At 40.8% G+C, this 16,159-nt stretch overlaps 1 long non-coding RNA gene and 1 pseudogene across 1 annotated transcript; one reads left to right on the top strand and one right to left on the bottom strand.

The window, feature by feature from the left end:
- Window positions 1–100: 100 nt before the first annotated feature.
- LOC117283752 lies at window positions 101–2,137 on the top strand. Its single transcript, XR_004514779.1, has 3 exons — window positions 101–246; window positions 802–891; window positions 2,115–2,137. It is a non-coding gene; the product is annotated as an uncharacterized LOC117283752 (long non-coding RNA).
- Window positions 2,138–15,270: 13,133 nt separating this feature from the next.
- Window positions 15,271–16,159, bottom strand: part of LOC104854757 — a 5,096-nt pseudogene continuing 4,207 nt past the window's right edge.

Here is a 16,159-nt window from a genome sequence, read left to right on the forward strand (position 1 = left end):
CTGGCTGGATCCAGGAGGCCCAGAGTCCAGGCAGCATCATCCACTCCTGGGAATCCTTGAAAATGCTGGCTCATTTGTGGACACCTTGTCTGCCCCAGTATCTGCAGGATCACCAGACTAGAGAATCCTGAGGGAAAAGCTTCTTCTCCTTTGCTTTTGATCCAGTATCTGTGCCAGCCCCCAGCACCTGTGGTATCCAGACCTGCTTTTGGGAAGGTCAGAGGCTGGAAACTATCAGACTCCAGGGTAAGAAAGAGGGGAGGAAAAGCTTTAGAGTGTTTTTGTTGCACAGAAGCAAGGACAATGCAGGCCAAATTGTGTTTTTGTTTCGTGTTGTTTTTTATTAAATCCTGACAACTGATTACCCAGACAGCTTATTTATGCAACTGAAATCCTACGCTCTAGGAGTACTGCCCTATAAATACAGAATATAAAGGTAAACAAATTCGTTTCTAATACATCTCTGGCCAGATGGGGCTGGAGGGGAGGTGGACACCCAGCTCACCTCAATTCCCCCTCAATGCCCTGCCCGAACTTACTTGGTCCTGACATCCCTGCCTTTGCCTTCTCATTGTACCAAAAGCTGAAACTGCTAAAGTCTCTCCACTATCCATTGTCCAAACATAATAGTTTTGAAACTTAGGGAGAATATTCTGCAGAATCTTCTAGTTTACCGCCCCCGGCAACTATCCATTACAAAAAATAACGCCATCTTTCCAAATTTCCTATAAGGCCAGAAATCTATGCATTTAATGAGTATTGAACAATTGCCCTGAGTGTCAGCCCTGTGCTTGGTACCAGGAATAGTGGTGAAAATGTGAAGACAGCTGCTTCCAGAGCTCCTACTCAGCAGGGGACAGACAAGTAAACAAGAGGAACCACACTCACAAGGTAGAGGGAAGGAGGGAGGGAGGGAGGGGGAAAGAGAGAGAAAGAGAAATCAAACCAGCCAGCTATGGAGCAGCCAGGAAGAAAGGGCAGGGCTCGTCTCTATGATAAGGGTTCAGGTAAGGGCATTTCAGGTGGAAGGAAGTGTATGAGTCAGGCAGGACCCTGCTGGGAACATTCCCCAGGTAAACTGTGCATCTGGGTTAGAGCTGCCTGGAAACAGCAAGGCAAGGTGAACAAACTGGGAGAGAGACAGTGAAACCCACAGAGCCTATGTAGGGGATGCACGAAATTCAGCAGGAAAATAATCATACTCCACTAACCCTAGCTGAAATGTAATTTCTGCTTCAATTCTGTATGTGCAGTGGTCTTTCCTATGCCTTTGTCACTGTTGGACAGCACAGATCATTTCATATCATACCACACTGAAGACACTCCAAAACAATACTTCAGAGTATCATTTATACCAACCACTACTTTTGTGGTAGTTGTTTGACCTGTAGCTAGGATCTTGTTAATGAGCTAATAAAGAAGTATAGGTAATTATATGAGTTTTTTTTAATATTTAGAAAACTTTTTCAATATAATTGACAATATAAGAAATATGGTTCATTTCATGGACTCAAAAATATTGTCTTGACTTAGGGTCCTGAGATATCATAAGACTCACAAAGGTATCTAGGTTTCCCTAGGAGGTAAAGGTGGCTGTGTCATGCACGCTCTCAAAAGGGCTATAAGGAACCATTTATTATGTGTATCAGGGGAGCTACTAAGGTGGCAAGCAGAGGCCAAGGTCTGGCTGGTCTGAAGAGGGCAGGTTGGGAGGATCAGAGTTGGGCATGAGCCAGCCCTGAAGAGGGTATTGTGATAGCCTGAGCCTTCAATTTTACCACCTTGAGTTACAACTGGCCCTTGCAAATGAATTGAGTTCATAAGTCAAGGGTCCACTGTATATGGGGTGGAAGCCTAGTGATTAACCTGGAGCTGTTTCTGGGTCTGCCCTCCTTGAAGCTCAATGCCAGCTCAGGAGTAGACAGAGTGGCAGGTCAGAAGATGGGACAAGATCAAGGGGCTTGGGTCAGGGCAGTTAATTGGCAGAGAATTGCTGGAAAGAGAAAGGTAAGTTTAGCAAGGTTTATCTGTACATATTTCTCTCTGTGGTGATAAGAATTTTATTCTATAGGGAAGATCTCTCTTACATAGAAATTTTATCTCTTGCTTTTAAGAAAGAATAAAGGAGCCAGGCATGGTGGCACATTCCTATAATCCCAGCATCCAGGAAGCTGAGACAGGAGAATCACCATGAGTTCAAGGTCAGCCATTGAACTACTTGGTGAGACCCTGTCATATATAAATAAAGAAATATCCAGAATCTGGTACCTGCTATGTTTTTAAATGGCTTTAATTCAAAATGGCAAATATTCTGGAGAAGCAAATTTTTGGGTAGCATATTTTTAACACCTTCACAGCAGTTATTATTAAAACTGGCCATTTTTTATTGTGAAAGTTTAAAAATTGTATCATGTATCATGAATTACAGTTTTATATTCCTTCTGCTTAAAAAGGAGATTTAAAAAACGTTTCTATCCTTCTAGAAAGAAAACTTGATGCTTTCCAAGTACCGAGGCTAACAGATGTGTTTTACCTTTGAGTCCCTGGAACATGGCAGGAAAAATAAAGCCAAAGAATGTTCAAAATCTGTTCAGAGCTCAGACTAAAACTGCTTAAATTACAAACAAATTGGTGTTGACTTTTTCAACTTTGAGCAAAAGATTAAAATAGATTTGTTCAAAATAAAGATAGTTAATTTTACAGGGAGTTGGCTCAATCCTTGACTTCTGCATCATTGACTTCCCACTAACACTTGTTACAGGGTGATACTGCACCCACCACACTGTCATTGCTGTAATTGTATGTGACACTATATACACTACATCGCCATTGTCAGTACCTGTGTCACTGTGTGTCCAGCACATTGTCACTGTCAGCACCTACAGGTGGGATAGGCTGATATGCTTCAAGGGTTAAAAGGGAGCCAGACTGGGTGCAAGGGCCCATACCTACAATCCCAGCTACTTAAGAGGTTGAAGCAGGAGGATCACAAGTTTGAGAAGTTGAGGCCAGCATGGGAAAATTAGCAAAACCCTGTATCAAAAGAAAAGATAAGAGAAGAAAAGGGGATGTAATTTTTTTTTAAAAAATTGGAGTTGAAAGTATGAATTACCAAAGTTGAATAAAGAAGAGGTAAAAATTCTAAACAAACCAATATCAATCAATGAAATTGAAAACATAATTAAAAACTTACCAAGAAAAGCCTGGGTCCTGAAAGCTTCACTGCTGAATTCTACAAGACATTTAGAAGGGAACCATTGCCACTCCTGTTTAAACTCTTCAATGAAATTGAAAGGGAAGCAATACTCTTAAATTCATTACTGGAAGCAGGCATTAGCTTGATCCCAAAAGCAGAGAAAGACCCAACTAAAAAAGAGAACTACAGGCCAATCTCACTAATGAACATAGATGCAAATATCCTCAATAAAATACTGTCAAACAGAATGCAGACATCATCAAGGAGATCACACATCCTGACCAAATGGGACTCATCCCAGGGATGCAGGGATGGTTCAACATATGCAAATCAATAAATGTAATACACTTATATTAATACAGCCAAGGACAAAAACCATGTGATCATCTCAATAGAAGCAGAAAAAGCATTTGACAAAATCCAGCACACATTCATGATAAAAATCCTATAAAAAATTGGAATAGATGATCTCTACCTCAACCTGATAAAAGCCATTTATGAAAAACCAATAGCCAGTATCATACTAAATGGTCAAAAATTGAAATCCTTCACACTAAAATTAGGAACAAGACAAAGGATGTCCATTATCACCATGCCTGTTCGATATAGTTTTGGAAACATTGGCTACAGCAATTAGATATGAGAAAGAAATAAAAGGAATAAAAATAGGAAATGAAAAAGTTAAGTTGTCATTATCTGCAGATGACATAATACTCTATATAGGAGACCCCAAAATGCCACCAAAAGTCTTCTAGAGGTAATAACCAAATTCAGTACAGTATCTGGATACAAGGTCAACACACAAAAATCAATATCTTTCCTGTACACAAACAACAAGACACACTAAGACAGGAACTAGAGAAACAATTCCTTTCACAATAACATACAAAAAAATTAAATGCCTAAAATCAATTTAATGAAAGAAATCAAAGCCCTCTACTCTGAAAACTATAGCACTCTGAAAAAAAGATCAAAGATGATATCAGAAAATGGAAAGACATCCCTGGTAAGAAGAACCAACAGAGTAAAAATAGCCATACTTCAAAAACTGCTGTATAGAGTCAATGAAATCCCAATGAAAATTCCAGCAGCATACTTCATAGACCTTGATAAAACAATCCAAAAATTCACTTGGAACAAGAAAAGACCTATAACAGCAAAAGCAATTCTAGGCTAAAGACAAGGTACAATCCCCAACTTAAAACTATACTACAAAGTTACTGTGACAAAAACAGCCTGGACTGGCAAAGAAACAGATCCAAGGACCAGTGGAACAGACTAGAAGATGCAGAAATAACTCCAGACACACTGGGGCACCTCATCTTTAACAAAGGAGCCAAACACCCTTACTGGAGGAAAGGTAGCTTCTTTGATAAATGGTGATGGAAAAATTGGGTTTCAACTTGCCAAAGATTAAAACTAGACCTATATCTGTCACCATACACTAAACTAAAATTGAAATTGGATTAAAGATATAGATACTAAAACAGAAACACTAAACTGGCTGGAAGAGAGGTTAGGTAGAACTCTCAAAGATCTTGGATTAGGAAAAGATTTTATGAACAAAACCTCAGTTGCACATGAACTAGCACAATCAACAAGTGGGATCTCTTCTTATTAAAAAGCTTCTGCAAGAGAAACCACCAACACTGTGAAGAGACAACCTACAATGTGGGAAAAAATTTTTACCAGCTGTTCCTCAGACAAAGGTCTACTGTCTAGAATATATAAAGAGCTCAGAAAAAGTAGACCCCCAAATTGAAAGGCCCAATTCAAAAATTGGCATCTGAAATAAACAGACATTTCTCAGACAAAGAAGTAGAAATAGCAAATAAACATATGAAAAAATGTTCAACATCACTGATCATTGGAGAAATGTAAATGAAAACAATGCTGAGATTCCACCTCACCCCAGAAAGAATGGCTGCTATCATGAAATCAATCAATTACAAATTCAATTGGGGCTGTAGGCAAAAAGGAACTCTTCTCCACTGTTGATAGGAATGTACAATGGTGCAACCACTGTGGAAATCAGTATGGAGATACCTCAAAGAACTGGGATTGGAGGTCCCCTTTGACCCAGCTATTCCCCTGCTGGGTATCTTCCCAAAAGAATTGAATCATACCACAGTGATATATGTGCATCCATGTTTATATGGAACAGTTTGTAATAGCTAAAACTTGGAAATAGCCCAATTGTTTATCAACTGGAGACTGGATAAAGAAAATGTGGTTTATTTTATAAAATGGAGTACTACTCAGTCATAAATAATGAGACATTAAAGACATTTATAGCTAAATAGATGCACATTGAGGTGATACACTTAAGTGAAATAAATAGTACACACGTACAAATACTGAATAGTTTCTCTGGTGTGAGAGACTGAAAGTGTAAATAAGGATCAAAAGATATAATAGGGAATGTGAAATAGGAAGAGAAGAAGCAAAGAGGGGAGGGGAAGAGGGAAAAGAATGAAGGGAATGGAATTAATATGAGAAAATAAAGGGCTGGGGATTTAGTTCAGTAATTCCGTGACATGCCACACAGGTACCTGAATTCAATCCACGGTACAAAAAAAGAAAAGAAAAGAAAATTTAAAAATGGAAACAAAGTCTTTGTAAATAGGTAGGGGTAGAGAGTTTGAAGGGAGGGCAGGAGAATGGGGGGAAAATAAGAACTAAGATATGTTATGTAAAGGTACAAATTTCCAATGATGAGTGTTATTATACTGTATACCTAAAATGTACCAATAAAATTAATTTTTTAATAAACAGAGTCTAGTCCCTTAGTTAACACGAAGCAGGAATAGACAGCACAGGCCACTTGGTGCTCACGCCTCCCTCAGTCTGTCTCTTGCTCTACAGTTCCCTAGACAAGCACCAGACCTTGGCCTGCCACAGTCCACAAAGGAATCCGAGGCAGGCTCAGACTAAAAATGCACTTGAAAGACATGAGCGCTCAGCACTACATGTGGACTAACTGATCTACAGAGAACAGCTGTGCCCCTGGAGTAGCCAGGCCTCTTGAATTCTTTCCCTTCGCAGTGCCGAGGCCCTTAGCACTTAATTTCCTTCCCTTCTCTAATGTCTGCATCATTCCCCTACCAGGTGTCTGGCACTGAACAACAGACCACTAGCAATCCATGGGCTCTTGACAACAAAGAAACACTCAAATTTAGCTTCTGATTTTTCCAAGGTCGAAAGATAAGCTTATACATTTCGAAACTCAAAATTTGAAGAAATCACAATTTTTACAGCATTGTTTTTGCCTAACAGAGTGACAATTCAGGTATTTACATTTCCTGACTCCTGTGTGCTCTCTCCTCAGACTGGTTCCATGTGGGCTGTTAAAACACTAAAAATTAGTTTCTTGTAAGATGATTAACTTAAAAAATTTTACCTTTGTTGACATTGCCTTCAACAAATTCACAGCTCTAAATTGGGCAGTTTCATTGTTTAAAGCCCCTAGAAAATTGAACCCAGAAATAAAAATAAAACAGAATGAACTTTCAATGGTTTCTTTCAAAGGAAAGTCAATAAATGGTTACACAGTGTTCTTGAGAGGGATTCCCAAGCCAATGAGAGGGTGTGGACCCATTCACTGATGTGTGCACCCAAGTGCCCCAACTTCTGCACTATTAGGCATTTTATTCTTTGGGAGGAATGTTATGGTTTATATACAGATGTCCCCCCAAAGCCTCATGAACTCATGGGTCACAGTTAGGGCTTTTGATAGGTGACTGGATCATGGATGTGTGATATTTCATCAATGGATTAGCCCATTGATGAGTTTATAGGTAAATGTGACTTGGGGAGTTGAAACCTAATCACAGAAGATGGATCACTGGGTCATGGCCTAGAAGGGTCTATCTCCCTCCCTTTTCCCTTGATTGCTTTCTGCTTCCTGCCATCAGGCCATGAGATGTCCCTTCTCTGCCATCCTGTCAGTTATGCTGCCCTGCACTGGAACCAGCCAACTCCTCTACAATTTGTGATACAAAATAAACCCCTCCTCCTTTAACTTGTGGATGTTGGATATTTTGTCCCAGTTATGAGAAAGAAACTAAGACAGTAGCATCTAATTCAAGGCAGAGGAGGACCTGGGTAAAGCACAAAGAACTGAATGCACTTGAGAAGGGAAAGATAGAAGAAAGAATATATTTTTAACAATTAAAAAGAAGAAACATAGAAGTCAAATGAAATCAATAAAAACACTAGTTAGTTTTCAAGTCAGGAATACCAAAGACAGGTTGAGGGAAGGAAAAAGATAAAAGAAGCTAGCCTGAAGAGAAGAGAAAAATACAGGCATGGACCCAGGTTAAACCAGCTGCTTCTCCCTGAGACTCACTTTTCTATATGGAAAAAGGAGAGGATGCACCTGCCTTGTACTGTGGATATGAAGCTTGTCAGTGCAGAGCCCTAAGCTTTCAGTCAGTGAGAGGTACTAATGCTTAAATGTGAATACAATTCAGATGTTTTCCCAAGTTTCTTAACAGAATCACAGAGGGAAGTTACATCCACAACATGCAGCAACATTTAAAATCTCATCTTATGTCTTTCTCTCCTAGTGTTTGACAGGAGGGTACCTCACCTCACTTTCCCAAAACTTGCTTCAAACCAGCACCAACTGGCTATCCTCTCTTTCCTCTTCTGTCCAAGCCCTCTACCCCTTTCAAACTATTTTTTTTCCTCATCTGCTAGTAACCCTCTGCTCTCCCATGACTGAAAACATCAGTCATTTGTTCCCTGCTCCCACAACCCAAGGCCCAGGTTCTTCATAGAGGAGGCTCAAAAATGGCTGGGAAGAATTCCCATTAGTGAAGGGAAGATGGCTGCTCATATGGTAATGCTGTTTCCTAACATTTTCCTTAAAAGACCTTAAGATGCCAGCACCTTAAGACCTTTGTCACCAGCACCACATTTATCATCTGTGTGTAGAGGGCAGAGCACAGCCCCACCTCATGGTCAGGACACATTAAAGTCTGTCTCCTCAGCCTTTTACACACACGCATTCACAGAAGACAAAGCACAACCCATCCTTGCCCTCAGAATTTTTAAGGTAATCTTCTCAGTTGGAATATAAGTTAAAAAATCATATGTGCATCATATGTTAAAGATATATGGAGGGTCACATGGAAGAAGCCTGTTCATAATGTGAATACTCAGCTCTTCAGGTTTCCCCCTGCCATTCCAACCCCCACTACCCAGGACATCCACAACCAGGTTCAATGAGTGTATGTTTAAAGTGCCTATTCCAACTGCACAAAGAACCTCACCACTAAGTAACAAATTGATAATTAACCCAATATAAAACATGGGCAAGAAAACTGAATGGACATTTCTCCAAAGAAGAGACACCAATGGCCAGTAATCACATGCAAAGGCACATAACAGAATTAACTGTCAGGGATTACAATAAAAACCACAATGAAGCCAGGGGTAGTAGCACACACCTAATCCCAGCTGAAGATATGGTTGGCTTCCCTGCCCTTTCCTCCTGGAGCTGTAGATGCCATCAGTTAATCCTGTCTCAGGTACATTTTTTTTTTTTTTGGTACCAGAAATTGAACTTGGGACCTTGTGCTGGTGAGGCAGGCAGTGGAACCACTGAGCTAAATCCCTGGCCCTCAGGCACACTTTCTAAAGGTCCAGCTAAGGCAGCTCTTTGGAAACACTGTTTATTTTTTCCTAGGTATTTTTTCTACATAATATTAAAATGTTGTCTTTATTTTATTTGGGACCTTGTAGGGTTAACACATTGTGGACAATGAACAACTGCATATTTTAGGAATACGTAAAATGTCATCGGAGCATATCTGATTACATCAAGAGCAGAACATCATGGGATGGAAAATCAGATTTGTTATTAGTGGTGCGAAACTGGAAGGACAGATTTCCTACAGAGCTTTAGAGGCAATTCTCTAATTTTTGAAGAATATTTTACTCACGTCTTTACCTAGTGAACTACACTACGGATTATGCCATGGTTGGTCCCCTTCACTTCTTTATATCCCTTAGGATGAAATCTGCATTTGCTAAGCATGCTGTAATCATCACATGACCTCATAAGGCACTTGAGGGGCTTGCCGATTGTTCTGCCCTGTACCCTGGCTCAGGATTACTGCGACCTGCACTCTGGGTCATGAGAGGTGTCTCATACCACAGGTGTCAACAAATCCTACATAATTTTATGTCAATACAATCACAACGTGTTTTAGAAAAACAAAGGCTACCTTCCTAAAAACTAGTTTGCCAGGCATCACTAATTTAAAATGAAAAGAGCTAAAAAAGAGAAAGAAAAAAAAAAGGAAAGACAAAGAGAGGAAGGAAGAAAGAAAGACAAAGAAAAGAAGCAAAATAATAATGTGAATGGGATTCATGCAAAGGACTAAAACATTGCCTGAAAGCTTAGCCTGCCATAGCTGGGAGACTCCTTAGTAAGAAATACTGGGCTGGGAATTTGGCTCAGTGGTTCTGCCACTTGCCTTGCAAAAGCAAAGTTCCAAGTTTGATTCCAGGTACCAAAAACAAAACAAAAACAAAAACGTACAACTGGGCACGGTGATGCACGCCTGTAATCCCAGCACTTGGGAGGCTGAGGCAGGAGGATTAGCTGCAACTTGGAGGACAGCCTGGCCTACATAGTGATTTCAAGGACAGCCTGAACTACATAGTGAGACCCTGTCTTAAAACAAAAAAAACAAAATAAAAAACTATACAGTACTGATGGGCAGTTTTAGTTCTCCTGGCATTGGAGATCGAACCCAAGATCTTGCACTTGCTGGACAAACACTGCACTGAGGTAAACGCCCCCCCCTCCCACACACACTGTTCTCGAACCCATTAACATCAGGTGTATTCGTGTTCTGTGGTTGCTGTAACCAATTATGGCACACTTAAGTAGCTTAGGACTGGAGGTGTGCTTGCAAATTATTCTGTCCTGTTTCTACCCTGGTTTAGTAACAAGAACTGTAGCTTTTTTGTTTGTTTAAAAAACGGTCTGGTTAAGCCTTCCAAATATTGGGGACTACATGAGGGTGCTGTGGTGCTTGGGTCTGGGACAGTTCTTGAAGATACCTCCTCCAGTTCTGCGTCGGAATCCTACCCCACTCCTCCTGGCCCAGCTGAGATCCCGAGGCCAGGGCCACCAGCGTTGTCACAGGATATTCTTACCTTTAAAAGAACTCCAGCTCTAGCTGGGTGTGGTGGCACATGCCTGTAATCCCAGCACTTGGGAGGCTGAGGCAGGAGGATCGCTGTGAGTTCAAGACCAGCCTGGACTACATAGTGAGTTCCAGGTCAGTCTCAACTACATAGTGAGGCCGTGTCTCAAAAAACCAAAAAAAAAAAAAAAAAAAGAACCCCAGCTCAGAAGACACGGTGTCCCACGTCTACAATTCCAGCTGCTCTTTAGACTGACGCTGAAGTATTGAGAGTTTGATGTCAGCCACTGCAACACAACAAGATCCTTGGTCAACAACCGCAAAAAAAGAACCCAAAAATGTAACCCAGAGTTCAGCCTGGGGCTGCCCTGCCCAGGACAGACTCCGCCCATAAGGCCCAGCCCCTCCTCCGGTCCAGCCCACGAGCATTGTAAGCGCACCGGGGCAGCCTAGCAGGGTCTTAGGGTGTAATCCAGGCTAGAGAGGAGCTTCGCCAGACGCGGGCTGGAAAGGGACCGAGGGTTTGCGGGGCCCACGTTGCTTGGGGACGGTTCCCAGTCTGGCCTCTGCTCTGGGTAGGAATGGAGCCGGGCCCAGGCTGGGGGTTGGCCACAGGAGTGGAAACACAGCACGTAAAGGTGACGCTTCCACCCCCGCGGGAAGTTCCGCCTGCACCCATCTCAGTGGCCTAACTTCCGGTTGGGACTCAGATTTCTTTTGACAGAAGAGTGCTTTAAAACACCTTTTCTCCTAAAAATTGCTTATCGCAGCATCGCTCTCCCCTCTAAGATTAACTCGCATTTACTTAACAAAACAGAAGTAAAATTGTGTGTGAAAAGTTCTTTAGGCAACAGTGCCTCATCCAAATCTCTGTCTCAGTTACTACTCTTCTCTGAAGGTTCTCAAATTGTTACCTCCTGGCCAAACATCTCTCAGTCCCAGACCGACAAAAACCAAGATTAGCTTTTTTCACTATCCTTCTGCAGTAATCTCCTTAAACTCAACTTTCTTCATGCATTCTCTTCTGCAGTCCTCTCTCTTGTACACAGCAGCTCTGGTGATTGTGACAAATACATAAATAGATGTCAGTCCAGTGCTTAAGGGCCCTCAGCGGCTCCCCTCTGCTCCCATGAAGTGTGAAGGCCCGAGCACAACTGCCCCCACTGTCTGATCTCCATAACTGTTACAAACCCTTTCATGCTCCTATCATTCCAGCTTCCATATTTTCTGAAGCTTCCAGGTGTCTTTCCCTGGTCTTGTTCCCAGGCTGCCTACAGCTTTCTCCCCAATTGTTCTTTGGTTGAGTCTCATCTTGCAGGTCTCAATTTAAATACATTGTCTGAGAAGCCAGTACGGTTAGAAAAAAGGAAGTTGAGGGAGCCACTCCTTACCCTTCATTCAACTATAAACACAAACACCACCCTAAGAACTATCCATGTTTAAATTTAGGAGATGCTTGAGGCAGCTGATCATCCACACCAGTAAGAGATGGAATGGAAGGCACGTGGAGTCAGAGGCGTCTGACTGTTTAAATACTGGAATCCTGAGTTATCAAGGGCTCTTTTTCCTCCTTTTTCCCTTTGCCTGTTCCTGCTGCTACTGTACCATGATCTTCAATAAATGTAGCTACTTATTTCTTACTAGCAGGTGTACACTTGGCAATTCTTTCCTTGTTGTATGCAAGAACCTGGACTATTTTGGGCCCATTCAACTGTAATAAAGCCATTTCTGAACTCCTTGGACTAAGTACTAGTCCTTGGACTAAGTATATTCTCCAGATGCTCTCATCGTACCCTAAATTCCCCTCACCCCTGTAGGACTTTGTCAATAATCCAAACTAGGTACGCGAGTGCTGGAGTATACTTCAAGAGTGTAGTCAGCACTGCAAAATGGAACCTTAGAAGGTAGTTTTTTGTTGTTGTTGTTGTTGTTGTTTTTTTTTTTAGAGGTAAGCAACTTCTCCAAATTTCCTCCTGCTGAGCACACAACCAACCTCCTCTGCTTAGCCCAAAAGAAATGACAGACTATGGAGATGCCAGACCCAGGAGCCAAGAGCCTGGCTTCCTTTCCACAAGAGGATGAGCTGAATATTGCTAGAAGTGATAAAGCAAGTGTGAAGATATGGATTATCTGTGTTCCCCCTTCCTTAAAAGAACCTGTTAAATATTGAATTGATGGGCCCCTCCATCTCCTTGGAGGTAGCTTTGAATGAATTTTTTTCCTTTAGTGAGCAACAAACGAAGCTAAGCATCAAATGAACCTAAGCCTATGAACCTATGTGGCCAGTTAGGATGAGAAAAGGAACTTAGCAATAATGCTTTTTTTTTTCAGCTGTTGACATAGTTACAGGCACATGTGTATCCTGATATTTGTTAAGTAACTGAAGAATGAAAAAACAAATGGAGACAGGCTTTCCCAAAATAGCAAGGTCTACTGAAAGAGATCGCAGTTGTTGCTATTTCCATTTCAAGATCATAAAAAAGTTCTTAAGCAAGTATTGCAAAAAATGACTATTCCCAGTAGTCAAAGATGATTTGAAGTGTTATTCTTGCCCACCTGTCTACTTAGAGGGCTCTACTGAGCTCAGGTCAGCAAAGAATCCACAAATTTCAAGAATATCTCCTGTGTTCTTTTGGAACTTATTATATTGAGAAAACAAGAATCTGATAAAACTGGCCTAACTTTACTATATACACACAAAAGAATGTAACATGTATAAGATATAAAGAATAGCCACAAAATGAGCCCCCTTAGTTATGTACCATTAAATTTAAATATGTCATGACCTTTACTTTGAGATTCCCTGAGTTACTACCTACCGCAGGCACAACCATTTTGAATTTTGGGGCTTCTCTTTCCATTCGTATAGACACACTTTCCTAAATAATATATAGTTTCTCATGCTTTTGCATTTTATGTTAATGGAATTATACCTTATGTAGTTTTATGTGACCTGCTTTCTTCTGAATTTTTCTGTAAGATTCATCATTTTTTTAGAGGGGGACAAACCCAGAGCTTTGCACATACTAGGAGAGCACTTAACCACTGAACTATCCCCCTCAGGCTTCATCCCTCTTTATAGTGAGGTAGTCACCCATCTTTACAGTTCTGCAGGATAAATAAGTTCATCTCAGTTTATGTTTTTCTGTAATTGAAGATATGTATTCTTCTTAGTGTAAGTAATGTTGAATATTATCCCCTTTCAGAGACAGGTATGTCCAACCTATGGCCCATGGACTGGGCATGCCTATATTATAATAAAAAATATTTTAAAATAAAGGAAGTTTTATTACTTATATACATTACCTACATATTTTATATGTATTTCAACACAATTTCTCTTCACTAAGTGTGCTTCAGACAAGCCAAGCATGTCCAAGTCACAGACTGCCTGGTTGGACATGCCTGCATGATTTTGAGGTTTTTCCTAAGAGCGCAACTGAAATCCTTTTAACAAGCTTGTCCTTAAAGATTTCTGCAGCTAGCCAACCAACCCCAAGGTGACAGAGCTAAGCCTCACCATATCCACGTGAAGTTAGAGCTCTTTTGAAACTCTCTTGCTTGGCTTGGGGTGGCACAGAAACAACCTCCTTATATTCATTTTTAAATGAAATCTATTTCTCAACAGTTTGATTAGTTCAGAGATGATTTAGCCCACTTACTTTCATTCTTGGAAGATCAGACGCTTTTGTGAGGGAATAAAAATGTGGCTTTGGCCAAATAAATACACTTAGCTTTATTGGTGGCGTTTATTGATATGGCAGAGATGTTGATCAGTTTCTCCATAAAAATAGAATAACTTCTAATTTTAAACTGTAATTAAGGAATGCTGTCTTCCACATGCTTTACAATCCTTATCGGCTAAATCTATTTTTCCTTTTTTTGAGACCTAACTATGTTGCCCAGGCTGGTCTGGAAGTCAAGATCCACCTGCCTAAGCCTCTAAAATAGCTGCACCCTGCTCTGCAAATTTTATTATGAATTTTTAAGGAGAGTCTGTTACTAATTTTTTTTATATTCAAAGTTCTATTTATTTTCAATAATGAAAACAACACAACAAAGAACCAATCCATGAATTTTTAAGTCTAACACTATCTTCAGCACAAAGCTATGGTCAATAAATTTTTAAAAACCACATTACTATTAATAGAGAAAGATATTTCTTGAGATTCTAGGGTTTTTGTCTGTGCTTGAAGCAAAACTGAGTCTTAGGTAAAGAAACACATACTAGAGACTTGACTGAGAAAGGGTCCAAGAAAACAAAAGCTAAAGAACAGGGTACCCAAATACTAAGCTGACAAAGCAAATATGGAATTTTCAAAGCACCCTAGAAATCTAGAGCTCTCTGGGGAATGGGATAATTACAAATTTCCATATTTCTAGATTCTGGGTTTTGAATCTACCATAATAAACTTCTGGCAAAGGACAGGAGATTCTTTACTCATGTTCTGTGAAAAGATCTAAACTTCCTTATTTTCCTCCTTTTACTCTGTCACTAAACTGTCCCTAATACAGCAGGGCTTCCATTCCAGCAAAGGATTACTATCTAGTACATCAACTTCTCTGGTTCAAATTTTTCTTTCATAAATGCAATGATACTTGGGCCAGGGATTTAGGCCAGTGGCACCATGCCTGCCTTCCAAGTGTAAGGTACTGAGTTCTATACCCAGTACCAAAAAAGAGAGTGAGAGATAGAGAGTCACAATATTTGCCAGGGACAACTCTAAATATATCCAACTTCTTTGACTTTTATCCTCTTACATAACTCTGCTCAGCTACAAAATCTGAGACTCACAGAATGATAGCTGCATTGGTCAGAAGATAAGCATCACTTTCGATGTAAAAGCTTTCTAAAGTTCCAAGATCACAACTATTTGTCCGCCAAGGTTTTTTTCCTCATTATCTTGTTAATTATTTCTTTTGCAATTCACTCCTCCGAGCTACATTCTGAGAACCAAATTTTTTGACTAATGCATCCCTGGTAGCTTCATCATCTTTTTGCAAATCTAAGTCATTTTGCTGGGACCAAATGGGGTATCCGCCGGCTCTCCGACCACACTCTAAAAAGGAGGAAGTAGCCTCCAACTCACCACTATTTTTTAGGAAGGCCTGTGTAACTGTTGATAGATCCAAATTAAACTTTTCCATTAATTACCGGATAATCTTAATGGCAGCTCCCACCTCTGGTGATGAGTTTTTCTTCTTCCTCCTCATCAGGCTGTTTCTGAATCTTCTTCTGGTGTGGGAGGATCATCATCACACATAGTTATATGTATTTCAAAATCAGAGCTCTCATTCACAACTTCCTCAAAATCCCGGGTGCCTTCTGCAAGTATTTTTTTGACTGCTTCATTTTCCCTACTCCCTTCCTTCCCAGATTCTTCTTCAGACAAGACTGGAGCTCTCTTATTCTGTGGTTCCCCGCTGTCCGCTGCCTCCGGGTCCTGCTCCGCCTTCCTCTTAAGCTTCTGAGAAGAGGGGCTCCCGGGAGGTCCCCCAGCAGGTACTTTTGTAAGACTTGAATAGGCTAAAGTGACTCCATGCTAATAGGCCAGACTGTGCTTCTTCATATGCTAATTGCTACCTTGGTTAACAGCCCACCCAGGGGCAAATGGTTTGACAAAAGGTGACCCTAGAACATTTCCTGCATAAGATAAGCAATGTGTTTGCAGTCTTGTTCTGTGAATTCCCTGACTCTTTGTTTAGAAAAACCTTATAAAAAGTACCTCAGCCCCTGAGCAGTTGCCTCTCTGAGCCACCTGGCTCCGGGAGTGCCGTCTGGCCAGACTAATAAAGGTCT

The sequence above is a fragment of the Fukomys damarensis genome, unplaced genomic scaffold (genome assembly GCF_012274545.1).
Source record: "Fukomys damarensis isolate Sample0158 unplaced genomic scaffold, DMR_v1.0_HiC HiC_scaffold_30, whole genome shotgun sequence".
In the NCBI taxonomy this organism is placed as follows: domain Eukaryota; kingdom Metazoa; phylum Chordata; class Mammalia; order Rodentia; family Bathyergidae; genus Fukomys; species Fukomys damarensis.